The sequence below is a fragment of the Chrysoperla carnea genome, chromosome 2 (assembly GCF_905475395.1).
Source record: "Chrysoperla carnea chromosome 2, inChrCarn1.1, whole genome shotgun sequence".
NCBI lineage: Eukaryota > Metazoa > Arthropoda > Insecta > Neuroptera > Chrysopidae > Chrysoperla > Chrysoperla carnea.
In genome coordinates this window covers 92713837-92728742 of record NC_058338.1, presented here as the reverse complement: position 1 = coordinate 92728742, position 14906 = coordinate 92713837, and the positions used below count along the sequence as shown (strand labels likewise).

Sequence of the window (14906 nt, the reverse complement as noted above, 5' to 3'; positions counted from 1 at the left end):
TTCAGACTATTCAACAGGTTTTATCATCTTAATTTTATAACAAGGCGGATTTAACGACTTGTTGAACAAATACGGATAATTGATTTATTTGTAAAGATTTAATAAATTAGTGTATTAATAAATTAGTACTTATTTTATATATAGAGCCTAAAGGTGACATTTGGAGATTAATATAAAAAAAATCACTTTTATAGCTTGTAAGTATACAAGTTATTGACCACTTAAAGGAAGTTTATGTATGTATGAATGGATATTATTATTGTTTTTTTATTATCATTTTTTATTTCTTTAGAATGCTAATGATGTCTTAAGTCAAAAAGAGAGTTCAATCAATCAAATGCTAATTTCCATAAATAGTCACTGCTTTGATGGTGGGTTCAGATTATTAACATAATATGTATGGATTTCTAATCTTAAAAAAATATATTTACAGTGCAACCTCGATATAACAAATCTGAAGGGAACCAGTAAATATTCGTTATATCAAGTAATTCATTAAACTGAGGTTTGTTATATTGAGGTTAAGTTGGTCTAAAATTCGTTATAAAGAGGAAAAAAGTGTCGGAACCTCTCGCGACATGAATTACATACTATGGAGCATACTAACTGTCATATATTGGTGGGACTTTATACGTTATATAAAGGTTTTGAATTGACGAATTTCGTTATTTAGAGGTATTTAAATTTTTTATGTAGTTGAAAATTCGTTATAAAGAGACTGTTCGCAAAAAATATTCGTAATGTAGAGGTATATTTTATATTGACTCTTATGGACAATTCAAGGGGATTGCGAAAAATTTGTTAAATCGAGGAATTCGTTATATTGAGGTTCGTTATATTAAGGTTGCACTGTATTTAGTTTAACACTCTTGTCTTAGACATAAAGCTAGCGTATATTTTTTTAGAAATATTTGCAATTGTATTTAATTTAGTCAATTGTTGATAGTAGCGGACACAAAACACTGAAAACAGTCGAAGCTCGAAAAATTTGAACAGTAAGACGAATTTGAATTTGGTTTTCTGCATTCGATTCGCTAGAGCGTCAGGAACTTTGTGATCTAAATTAATTTATAAGAAATTTAAAAAGATGTAATTTGCATATTATTTATGCAAATTGCATCTTTTTTATATATCTTATAAATCAATTTAGATCACAAAATTTTCTGACTCTCTAACGAATCGAATTCAGAAAACCGCTTTCAAATACGTCTTTCTATTTAAATTTTCGAACTTCAGTGCTTCGTTTCTGCGACTAATTATTTCCCTTAGAGTAACATCACATTGAGACCTCCCACCTTTCTCAGCCCATGCCTTAATTCTCAAATTAGCTCGATGGACCAGTGGGCTACACAAATGTTCAACCAGCTCTATATAATTCCTGAAAATCTACGCTGGCTATTGGACTATTTGTTATTTAAGATGAAAAATTTATAATGTTTGTGATTTACGCAAGATTGCAATGTAATTTACATTTTTTGAAGTATGTTAATTTTATAATGTTTGGTAAATATGTAGTAATTAGAATAATTTTGTAAGAAAAACAACTCTATTAGCAATTTATAAAAGTTAAGAAACTGTAAAGAAAAACAACTTAACTATGACCATTTTGTTTGTTATAAACTATAAAGGCATATTAATTAACCGCAAAGGAGCATATAAAGAAATAATTTTAATCCTTTGTTAGTGAAGATACATTTAAGGCAGTTTTCTGGTCTAGAAATTTTAAGAAATCAATTTTTTGTGTGTGCATATTTTTAAAGGTTAGATCCTTAAGAATATGACCTTAAGTGGATTTATCAAAATTTGTATTATTTTCGGAGATACAGTGAATTTTCTGATAAGGAAATTCAAATTGATCGCTCATTACTGCGAGCTTCTGCTGCTTCAAAAAAGGGCAAAACAGCTCGGTTAGCAGAAATAACTTTGCAATTCATTGTATATGAAGTAGAAAAAAGCCCAATGTATGAATATGAGATCGCCGATTAGTCCAAAGTGATTAATATTATTATCCGAGTTGCTCTGCAGGAATTGTTTCTCAAACTTTTAACGCGTGTTACCTTAAACTAGATTTTTGGAAGTAGTTGACATGATATCTGAAGTTCTATACTCAGCCGGTTTCTTTGTCAAAAAAGTCAAAAAAGGGGACATCTGTAATAATTAAGAACATTTCAATTTTTTTGGATTCAGATCACGAAAAGGGTTGCAATCGTGTCAACAAGGGTGCCGAGTTTTTTTTTTTGTAACCTCCACTTCAACGGCCTGTAATTAGAAGAAATTTTGAATTTTTTTACTTTAAAATTTTCATTTTGAATTTTTAAAATGTCAATAAATATCATACGAAGAAATGGCTGCATAAAAGCTTTTCATTTTCTTTTAATCTTATTTTGAAAGTGCCAACAATTGAGGCTTTTGGACCAAAATACCCCACATATACAGTATCGCGAAGTTTCTCGTATAAAATACTCGCTAAAGTTAGACAAAGTGAAACACTCATCGCACTTTCGCTCGTCTTACTTCGCGAGTATCTTATTTCTATGAGTGACGAAATTTATTTGAACAAAAATATCGTAGTTATACAATACACTATAGAGCTAATAAACTACACGAGTAAGTACGAGAATATGGAAATGAAACTCGCCTCTACTCGAGACAATGCCTCGTGTTGCCTTTGCCTCGGCTACAAAAAAACACTTTTTTTATAGCCAAGTAGGAGAAGGCGAGTCGAGTCGAGGAAGGCGAGACACAAGAGTCCCCTCGAAATTTCCTTCCACTCCGGAATTCGTACTACTCGAGAGACTTTGAAGGAGACATAACAAGTTTATAACCGAATATTTGTATCTATTCGTCTGTAGTGAAATCCATTTGATTTTGCTTGAATTGTGCAGTTTCATTTATCTTCACTATCATCACTACATAGTATAAAACAAAGTCGCTTTCTCTGTCCCTATGCCCCTTTGTATGCTTAAATCTTTGAAACTACGCAACGGATTTTGATGCGGTTTTTTTTAATAGATAGAGTGATTCAAGAGGAAGGTTTATATGTATAATAACATCCATTAAATAGTGGAGAAGTACAGCTATTTTTGAGGTAAGTATAAATGAGCGACCCGCTCATCTATACTTACCATCAAGAAAGCTGTGAACGTTGTTTATAAAGACATTCTGTAATATGTTGTAAAAATAAAATAAATAGTTAAAAATGTAAAAAGTAAATAAGTAAAAATGTAGTGTATGAATTTAGATATTCCAAAGATAGCAGGAAATCTTCATGGTATAGGGAAAGGGGGATTGTTTTACTCCAAATTTAACGCGTGCGGGCCACGGGCGGTAATGAATAAATCAAAACTAATGGATCGATTTTAATCACATAGGCTATATATTTTATACCCGTGCGAAGCCAGAGCGGGCCGCTATGTTTTTATATACAACGTTCACAGTTTTTCTGTAGTGTATTTAGTATCAGCATTGCTCCCGTGCGAAGCCGGGGCGGGTCGCTAGTTAATACTATTTTGCACTAGAAAACGCTTCTCTCAAGGGGACTCTAACATCTCCTTTTTCTACGTGGTAGGTACTCGATTGTTACGAGATACATCATTACTATTGCATAAATGGTGAGGAGCTGTTTTATAAAATATGCAACTATCTATCTATCGCGCGCGTTGTTTTGATAAAATATTTTTATAGAATATGTTAAGACCATGTTGGGTTAACTTTTAATAATATGTATGAATATATCCTTTACTAGTTATAATTTCTATGCCATATACCCATAATCATCAGTAATTGTTGTATGATTTCCTTTATTGCATTGAACAAAACGTGACAATATGTTTTACTGAATCGCTTTTATATTCTCTATCGAAAGATTCCGTAACTAAATTCAATAATATTATTATTAAAATATATCAAAAGGTAAAATCTTAAAATTTTAATCCTTGAAATATTTAATTATAAATGCAATTAATATTGAAAATATTTAGAAAGTTTTAAAGGACACATAAAATTGCTACAGGCTTATAAACCATTAAGCCTTGTAAATTAAGATTACAAGGACGTGTTAGAGAAGGTATATTTCACTTGTTATCACCTCAATCTAAGAAAATATTATGGGAAAAACTTTTTGGTTCTAATTTATCTTCCAAAGTCTTAAGATTGTTTGATAACGCAAGCAAATTTGATATTAATGGAACTTTTTTTGAAATTCACTAATTTTGGTCCAAACTTTTCATCTGAGATGTTAGTTTTTCGCTACTAATCACCTACGTGCTAAATACCGGGACCAGGATGACGTTCTTAAGGTAGTACTATCAGTAATAAACTTTGCATTCAGAATTTAATGAAATTTGGCATAGTTGTCCATTATTATATCATAATTAACCAGATAAATTTTTAGGGGCCTTCAGAGAACTGAAAATCTGAACGTTTTGTGAAATAAAATAAAATCTGTGATTTCCCATAAGGATCAATGCTAAAATATCTTTTTTTCAGTTCTCTGAAGGTCCCTAAAAATTTAACTGGTTAATTATGATATAATAATGGACAACTATGCCAAGTTTCATTAAATTCTGAATGCAAAGTCTATTACCGATAGTACTACCTTAAGTAAAAAAAATAGATTTTTTTGATAACGCAAGCACGTTTGATCCGATCGATCTTAATAGAATTTTTGTTTAAATCCGCTAATTTTGGGCAAAAATTTGCATCTATCTTGTTAGTTTTTCGATAGCTATCACGTATGTGTCAAATACACGGACCAGGACTCCACATTCTTAAAACCTATTATTGCTAGGTTAATTTTGACCACAAATTTAAAAAGAATGGCCCAAATTTAGTAGTATTCTATATGTGGTTTATCAAAATTGGATAAAATTTGGATATGATAGAGCAAAATTAAATTTTTTGTATTTTGATGACGTCATTCAATTAAAAAAAAACGATTTTTTTGATAAGGTAATCAAATTTGATCCGATCTTAATGGTTTTTTTTTTTTTGAAAACCATTAATTTTGGAATAGTAAACTTATAAAAATTTCCTGCATTATTATTTGCTTGGGGTATAATTGACTTCGTTCAAATCCTCGAGACCCATCTGTTTGAGAAGACAAGAGATGTAATAATTGTTTAATTTACATTTTATTTTTTTAGTCAACACAATAAATAAAGATTAATTTTAATCTAATCGTCATTCATCTTCTATTCGCTTTAAGAAGATTAAACAAATTTATAAAAATAATAAACAGAGACACTTATTTTTCTTTTAATTTATATCTAATCTAGTTTTTTTTCTTTTGCCTTCAAAATACATGATGAACAAACTAATCAAGCTGCTATACTTATACTTTCTCTAATTGTATTTTGCTTTCATAATAATGTATTCTCAACACATATTTTTAGATGTACGTACCTTCGTAGCAAAGAGACACGCAAAATGTGTATTATATTTCATTCAATAAACCTTAATAGAATGTATGACAATATTTATTGTATTTTTTTCGATTTGCGATGAAAAATATGAAAAAAATATTTTATTGTTACTATTTTGAAAATTGCCACTGCTAATTTTAATATCCGGCGTTTTTATCACAACAAAAATGTGAGAGGTATATGCAGAGTTAATTCTTCCATATTAATGAAAGAAGACGTGGCAAATTTTTATAATACGCTCAACAGGATGTCTTTTTTAAGTTGACATACGCTTGAAAGTCGATAAAGAAATTTCATCGAGGAAAATGCATCAAAAATAAAATGTTAGTTTCAAAGGCACACATCTTATACCGGCATCGAATTCGATCTAAGGTTTCAGGTTCAATTAAAACCCCAGATGAGATTTTTATACCATGTATATGAAATATACCAAGGTATACTAAGTTTAGTCCCAAGTTTGTAACGCTTAAAAATATTAATACTATGAACAAAATTTTGGTATAGGTGTTCATAAAATCACCCAATTAATCCATTTTCGGTTGTCTGTCTGTTGTCTGTCTAAAGAGATATCAAGCTGAAATTTTATAGCGTGCTTAGGACGTAAAAAATGAGGTCAAGTTCGTAAATGAGCAACATAGGTCAATTGGGGCTTGGGTTCGTAGGACCCATTTTGTAAACCGTTAGAGATAGAACAAAAGTTTAAGTATAAAAACTGTCCCATATAAAAAAATAAACAACTTTTGTTTGAAACATTTTTTCGTAAACATCACTGTTTACCCGTGAGAGCGCAATGTATTATATGGAAATATCAGATATATATGTGTGACATGTATGGTGTATGTGTAATGTGACAGAGTAATCAACCTTGTTTATACATGGCATTTTAACAATTAGCTCAGTCAATTATTTGTTTTCACTTGTTAAATTACAAAGTTGTTCTTTATAAATACGCAAACAATTTTTATTTGAAACATTTATTTGTGAACTGAATAGTTTACACAGTAATTGGTAGCAAAAATTTAGCTTTTTATTTTCAGTCCGTTTTTGCTTAAACTGTACGGCTTTCTAATTTAAAGAGGTAGAGTAGAGTGAGCTTTTCATTGAGCTTGAAAACCTAGGTCAAGTTTAATATACCTGCGTAAGATTTGCGCCTACACCCAACATTTTCTGCTTAAAGCATTTTTATCGATTAAATTTATTTTTCGAGTTTCAAGCATATGTCAACTTATTGATGTAATGTAAGCAATGATATTTAAAAAATGCAAGTTCTCAAATGAATCGCACATTTTAACATGAAAAGATTGTAATTCGTAAAGCGACCTGATTTGAATTTTTTATATTTCGTTGTTAGGTATTTAAAGTAAACTGTATTGATTTAATATCGATTTTATTATAGTGATTTGTTTCATATTGAATGTCAAGTATCAAAATCGTTATATCGATGTGGGAAACAATCGACTGATTTATATGTTATTGGGGAATAAGTTTATGCTCTATTTAAACTATATTTATCTTTGTACTATCATATTTATCAATATGTACCGAGCTCTATTGATTTAATATTGATTATTAGTAATTACCAAACACTTTCATCTATAATATTAGTGGTTTGGGATTCAAAATTACCTAGTTTCTTATCTCTATGAAATTTGTTATATTTCAAATGAAACACCATTTAGTACCCCTCGCAAACTACCCAAAGTACCATGTAGAAAACACTAATAACTGATATTGTTTGTTAATTATGTATTATTAAATAAAAGCTTGCCGAGAGATTTAAGTTCTCGTATTTACTTAGTTGGGTAAATCTCACGGGAAGCTTTTTTATCATATAAATTGTGTAATGACATTATAAGTTGATAGTAAAAGATTTTTTAAAGGAAAAGTTTGTTTTATTATTTTTAGCACATTTAAAAAAGCTTGATTAAAAAAAGTTCTTTTACTTTTAATTTATAAATCTTCTACATTGGATCACTATTGAAGAGCGAATTAAAACCGAATATGTACATAAAACCAGTATAGATAATCGCAGAAACGAAGCACTGAAGTTCGAAAATTTGAACAGTAAGACCTAAATTGATTTATAAGAATTTAAAAATATTCAATTTGCTTAAATTTTAATATGCATTTGAAATTGACCGTAAATATACTAAATTTACAATTCGGTTAATATTGATGAAAATGATTCCAAACTTGTTACTCAGAGGTTTTGTGGGTCGCTAAACATGAATATCACGACAGAATTGGTCTCCGAGGTACCCGTTGCCCAAGTTTACAAGGTCAGTAAAACTATCCCTTTTGAGAAATATTGAATAGTTCTAAAAATTTGAATAAATAAAAAGAAATTGTGATGCAATTTTGCAACACTTGAATAAAGAAACCAAAAATATTTCGACGTTATATATATTTAAAATATTTTGGCACCAGGTAACTGATGAACGATTGTTTCACAATGTTCGTGTTCAGGGACCCCAAAAACCTCCCGGGCAACAAGTTTGAAATCATTTTCATCACTATTAACCGAATTGTAATTTAGTATATTTACGGTCAATTATAAAATGCAAATATAATTTATGCAAATTGCATATTTTTAATTTCTTATAAATCAATTTAGGTCACAAAATTTCCTGACGCTTTAACGAATCGTATGCAGAAAACCGCATTCAAATCTGTCTTACTGCTCAAATTTTTGACTGTTTTTAGTGTTTCGTTTCCGCGACTAGTAAAATAGTGATTAAATATATTCCAAAATCTCTGTAAATTTATGGAAAGTGTAATGTGACCCAATGACTTAATTTCAAAAATTTCAATTTCTATTGTATAATCAAACTTTTGCATGCAGAAAGATTACAGACTATCTGCTTATCATCTATTTAATTAACTAGAATTTCAAATGAAAGTTGTAATATAATATTGTGTAAGAAGGTCGTGTGAGTATTTTTACGCTACATTTTTTTTAATCATATTATTTATATGATGCACAATTGTCTATTATTTATTGTCCTTTGTAATGTATAAATGATGGCAAGTGTCATTTATTTTTAATATTTTGTGCGCAACATCAACCAAGGTTGATATTTTATTTAATTATAATTCTATTGCAATTATTTATTTATTTTGTATATTTATTATTTGAGAAAAAAAAATTAGAAATCTTATTGAAAAATGCAAAGATATGAATTTATTTTATTAGATATTTTTATGTACACTAGATTTAAGAATTAAATGATTCAACTTGTAATTTAAGATATCGGTTAACTATGGCAGATCTGGTTTACTTAGGCAAACACCTCAACGTATCCATCTTCGCGTTCGATACATGTAATTGTTTTTTACAAAATTCCTTAAATACACTCCTGCATACCTCGGAAGTGATTTCTTGAACGGTTTCCCTTATTATCTGTTCTACATGGTTTACATTTCTAAACGACCATTAACATTTCTATGGAAGTTTTTCAATTTGTGGAACCCTGTACATTCGATTTCAAAAGTGAAAAGCTGAATGTTAATATTTACGAAAGCATGTATTTTTATAAAGAATAACTTTTTTTCGTAAATCTTATAATAAAAAAGTTTTCCAAATGGAGCCAACTGAAGTAGACACGCTATATATTAGGAACTTTATCCGGACTTGGATAACAAAAAGTTGTTTGTGGTTTTTTCGATTTTTCAAAAAGCACCTTAAGAAAATAACAAAATATTGAGAAAAAAAGTTTATTAATTTAATCACAAGATGCCTGATACCAAAAAAAAACTCTCAAAAATGTTGTCTCTTATGTATACTTGCGGACTTTAAAAATGTGACAAAGCTGTATATCAGATATATTTGATGGCAATAAAACACATATTAATAAATGTGTATTTTTCAAACACCAAATATATCTGATATACAGCTTTGTCGCATTTTTAAAGTCCGCAAGTATATATAAGGCTAATTAAAACTTACAAAATACCTAAATTTAATCTATTTGAAAACTTAACCCACAGATTTCAAGGTATCACTTGGAAATTTATGCATAACCTCCGACAAATTTTTTGGGTACGGAACCTTAAGGTCGCACTTGAAACATATCTAAGAACACTTTCTATTAAATTACCTTTTTCCTTAAAGCCTTCTCCAAACTGAACCGATTTTGAAGATCATCGCCTATTTTTTAGTTGTTTTGGGTAGGGAACTCTAAACTCGCACTTGAAACTTACCTAAGAACACTCCATTAAATTATCTTTCAAACGAAACAAAAAAAAAAAAATCAGTTCATCCGTTTAGGCGCTACGATGCCACAGGCAGACAGAACACACCCACATAGCGGTCAAACTTATTACACCCCTTTTTTGATTCGGGGGTTAAAAACACAAATACCAAGCTTATCGACATGGTAAATAGTAAACTGAATCTTTAAGAACCAAATTGGGTGCATTAGGACTTGTAAGGTGTTGTAAAGTATTTGCAAAGGATCCTTTAGCATACTCTTATACAATATAATTGACTTCGTGTTTAATCTTATTTGTGTTCATTTTTATTGAACATAACAGTACCTACGATAGGTTTTGTCAATTATAAGATTAAAACCGTTCGAGTTCATTGATCTTTGATTAGAAATTGTGCAATTTTATCTTTAACTTGACGAATGTCAATGAAAGTAACCATTCCAATTGCAATTTTTTTTTTATTTTACTCACAGTGTGATCATTTCAAAAGTATCCACCCTTAATAACTCTTGGTTTGATGTGATTGTTGTTTTGAGTGAAAACACGTCGTTTTAGGTATCGACGGAAAAGTTCAAAAATGTTAACTAGAAAATTTTAAATGGCACTTCCTACTTTGTAATATCTCATTTTAAAGGGCATAAAATTCTCTTTTTAACCATGATAAAAAAGTGAAATCGATCGATTGGTTCTTAAGATAGACTACACAGATGGAAGATATGAATTGAATATTCTGGGTAGTTCTTAGGAACCAATCGGTCGATTTCATTTCTTTATCATGGTTAAAGAGAGAATTTTATGCTCTTTAAAATGAGCACGAATGCTACCTATTTAACACAATTCTATGACTCGGATAAAGCCTAGTCATAGAATTAATAAAATAAACACCAAGGGCATTGCATTGTATATTTTATTATATAAATAATTATAATATATTGATGAACTCTGTTAAAAAAAACGCAGATGATTATATTTTTTATTGAGAACATCTCTCAATGAAACTCTTTCATTATGATATCTGTATGATTAGTTTTAAAGAGATGGAGAATATCATATTATCCATTTATCTCTTTTACAAACCACGAATATTTTTACACTTTCATCATAAGATAAATTTTTTAATAATTAATATATTATTATTTTAAACATTATAAAATTTTCTATATATGTATATATCACACCTACAGATCTAAACACTCATCTTAAGTATCATTAGTCCATACGCTAGTGCAATGAAACTGAATATCTTTGTACCAAAAAATCGGCCACTCCACGGGGTGCTTAACCCCCTTTTGGGGTAGTTCGAGGTTTTAAGCAGTTTTTTACAAATTACACAAAAAATTATACACCAAATAAAAAAAAGTTCAAATAAAAGTTCTAGCTGATTTAATTGTGCACATTTTTGTTCTTTTTCAACTTTCTAGCTTCAAAATTGACCAAGATATAGCAATTTTAAAAAGTATGCTCATTCATTTCAAATGTAAAATGATCCATATGAAAAAGTTTTTATTGTACTAAAAATTAGAAATTCACTCATACATAACTAATAGTAAAAGCTGGACGCGCTCATTTTAATATATTAAGAATGACCTTAAAAAAAAAATTATTTTCTATTTTTTAGTACAAGAAAAGCTTGTCCCTAAAAAAGTATATTTTATTTAAATTCTTAATTAAAAATAGAAAAAACGTATGTATATCAAATATGGTGGAAGCAATAGGAAAATCAGTTCAAACAATCAGATCAAGCGTGTGTACCAAATTTCAGCCCCCAATACTTCAGTTAAAATGGGTAAAATATTGATTGCAAAATTTACAAGACATACAAGTGAAGTTAAGTAAAAGCTTTTAAAAGAGCCGGAATTTTCGTCTCTAAAGACTTTTCTTTATCTGTTTCGCCCTAAAATATGCAAAAATCCAGGCATCTTTAATCAATCCATTCAAATTTGTATTCTTTATATCGTTGGTATAAACGGCGATCAAATTCAATTTACGAATCCCAAAAAGTAAACAATTATCAAAAATTGTTGTATTTCTCGAAATAAGCGTGAATGACAATTGTCGGAGTGATTAAAAATGCAATTTTAACTTTTCTTGAAGCAAGAAAATATTTATTAACTTTTTCAAACTATAACTTTTTTAACAGTGCATCTTGAAGAATTTTTTGGAACATGAAACTTGAATGGTTATTGATAATTCAATAAATTTTGTAAAATTTCATAGCAATGTAATTTATATTAACAACTAACGCATGGACTACTTAGCTTGTATTTGTCATATGGCACAATTTCAAAAAGACGATTAAGTGTAGACGATTGAAAATTTGTTTTTTTTTAGAAGTAATACATATTTATATTATGTGTTATGTTCTTACTCAATTTTGCAGTAGGAGGATGACTGTCGCCATTGCTTCACCTTGATACTGGCAATGAATAGTTACAAAAATAAATATCTTAAAGACTGCTCCAAACTAATTTTTGATAAGTAAATATCGTAATTAACGATTTTCATGAAATTTATTATACAACTAAGAGGTTTCGGGGGGCGAGAAATCGATCTAGCTAGGTTGCATTTTTAGAAAACGTAGTTTTATCCGTGTTTTCAGCAAAAACTGAAACATAAAATGCAAAATATGACTCTTCCCGATATCGATTGGCGAGTACGTGGTTCGCTTCGTATGTATTGTATAGTGTGAAGTCCGTGTGGCTTTGTCAGTTTTGGTTAACATATAGCTGTTGTGATATGTACGTATAACTTAGTTAACGATATAAAGTACAGTATAAGTATATATAATCTGATTGATAATACCCACTCAAAAAAGATGTAATAATTATTAAATCTTTTAGACGAAAACATATTTCAGGGTCTAGCATGAACACTAGTATTTGTTTTCGGCTATTACTCTGGAAAAAATGTTTATTATATAATAAATTTTTATAATAATCTATGTAGGTTTATTTTACAATAAGTTTTTTAGAAAAAAAATAAATTCTACAAGATTTTTTTTAAGTGGGAGCAAAAATTAAAAATTTAAATTTGCAAGAAAAATGGCACACCTAACTAAATAAACATAATAATTATTTACCACCTATTAGGAATAAAATAAACATATCTTAATCAATTTTAAATTTATTTGATTTCAATTCAAAATTGGAAAAATCAAATAAAAAATATTTAATACCAATTTAAGATTGATCACGATGGCAATAACTTTGAGAGTGATTTTAGCACATTATTTCAAAAGTTGTTTTGATTTTTTTTTTTTAATATTATGATACCATTTATGGTAAAATTGGTAAAATTATATTCATTCAGTAGAATACAGTAATACCTCTGTTTGATGCTCAAAAACGAGACACAAGCAGTAACTTGAAAAATAGTTGTCTTAAAGAAAAGTTGTCTTAATTTCGAACATAAGTTTTTGGTGTCTTTGAACTTCAAAATCACTTAAAGGGTAACTCAAGTTCATAGCTGATAACGGAAGCTCATATAAGAATGAATTTTTGTTGATTCGAGTTCAGACATAGTTATTGAAATGAATATACCACGATAAAAAGCAATTTTTTTTAACTTACTCTCAGGTTTAAGCAAAGATTAGATATCTAGGCTTTTGTTAAGAAGGACGAGGACCTGGTTATCATTCGGAGTTAATTCATTAACTGACTACAGTAACTGAAGAAAAATTCTAAGCAGAGAAAGAATTTAGCTGAGTTAATTGTTGAAATACCCTGTAGAGGCAATGTTGAATATCTGTGTTTGACTTATTTTTAATAAATTAGAGAAGTTTAAAAAGCAAACACATTTATGACGGCCTTCTAGCCTTCATTTGTTCTGGTTTTGAAAAATTTTTCGAAGTATTTTCTAGAAGATTTTTTTTTCGAATATGTTTCACAAAACTTATTAGTTGAAAGTACCTACAAATTTTCAACTGTCTATCTTTTATCATTTTGAAGAAAATGGACACCAAAATTTTGTCCTAATTTGTTTCTTCACGGGAAAACAATGATATTTACGAAAAAATGTTTCAAACAAAAGTTGTTTATTTTTTTATTAACATTTTTTGAATATATAAACTTTTCTTCTATCTCTGACGATTTGAATAATCAATTGACCTATGTTGCTCATTTTCGAACTCAAATTTACTTTTTACACCCTAAGCACACTATAAAAATTTCAGCTCGATATCTTTTTTCGTTTTTGAGTTATCGAGTAAACGGGCGGACAAATGGAAATGGACTAATTAGGTGATTTTATGAACACTTATACCAAAATTTTATTTGTAGCATCAATAATTCTATGCGTTACAAAATGGGACTAAAATTAGTATACCTTGATATATATTTCATATACACAGAGTATAAAAATCTTAAACTTGGCGCAATTAAAGAAATGATCTTTGAACTATATAAAGTTTCACTGTAAATAAAAATAAACATATATATTTTATTCAACTAATTCTAATAGTGACCTATGTGAAATCATCTAAGCCAATTACAGTACAGAGTGTATTTTAAATCTTTGGGACATATCGGTATATTAAAACTACAGTCATGTATATATACACTAGTCTGTTAACTATACCAAGTGTTTTTGTACCATCTAGGCATATACATATCTGTAGTATGACAGTATACATCCGTTTAGTAATGCATCTAAGCGAGAGGTATTATATACATATATTTAACATTAGTTGGGAGACGCTTGAAGAGCTTGGAAGTTTTTTAGTTAATTAATAATATTTGTATGCAACAAAACTCCCACTCTCTGCATGCATACAACAAAAGTCTTGTGTATCGTATCTGTAGCCTTACAATATATGTATATAATACCTCTCGCTTAGATGCATTACTAAACGGATGTATTCAGTCATACTACAGACATGTATATGCCTAGATGGTACAAAACACTTGGTATATAAAATACATTAGTATTATTATTATCAATTAATTAAAATTATTTATTAATTTAATGAAAATAAATATAATTTATACAAAATTATAACTTTAAAATTTTCTACTAATACAGCTATTTTCTTTTGAAATATGTGGCGCTGTCTAGTGTTTAATAATGTGACTAAAACCGTTTCATTAGGAAACCCATAGTTTTGTCAGAAGTTAAATGACTTGAATATATTGTATGACTGTGATCAAAACCACTATAGAAATACAATCAATTTACCTAATGATCCAATACACACACTGTATCTAATAATACATTTGTTAGAGTTGATATAAACAATTTAATGAGTGTAGTTTAGTTAATATAAGAGAGTTAGTTAAT

The 14906-nt window shown here is 29.0% G+C and overlaps 1 protein-coding gene across 5 annotated transcripts in view; it reads left to right on the top strand.

The window, feature by feature from the left end:
• LOC123293839 overlaps window positions 1-14906 on the top strand; it is a 75720-nt gene that overhangs the window by 36050 nt on the left and 24764 nt on the right. The window lies entirely within an intron of this gene.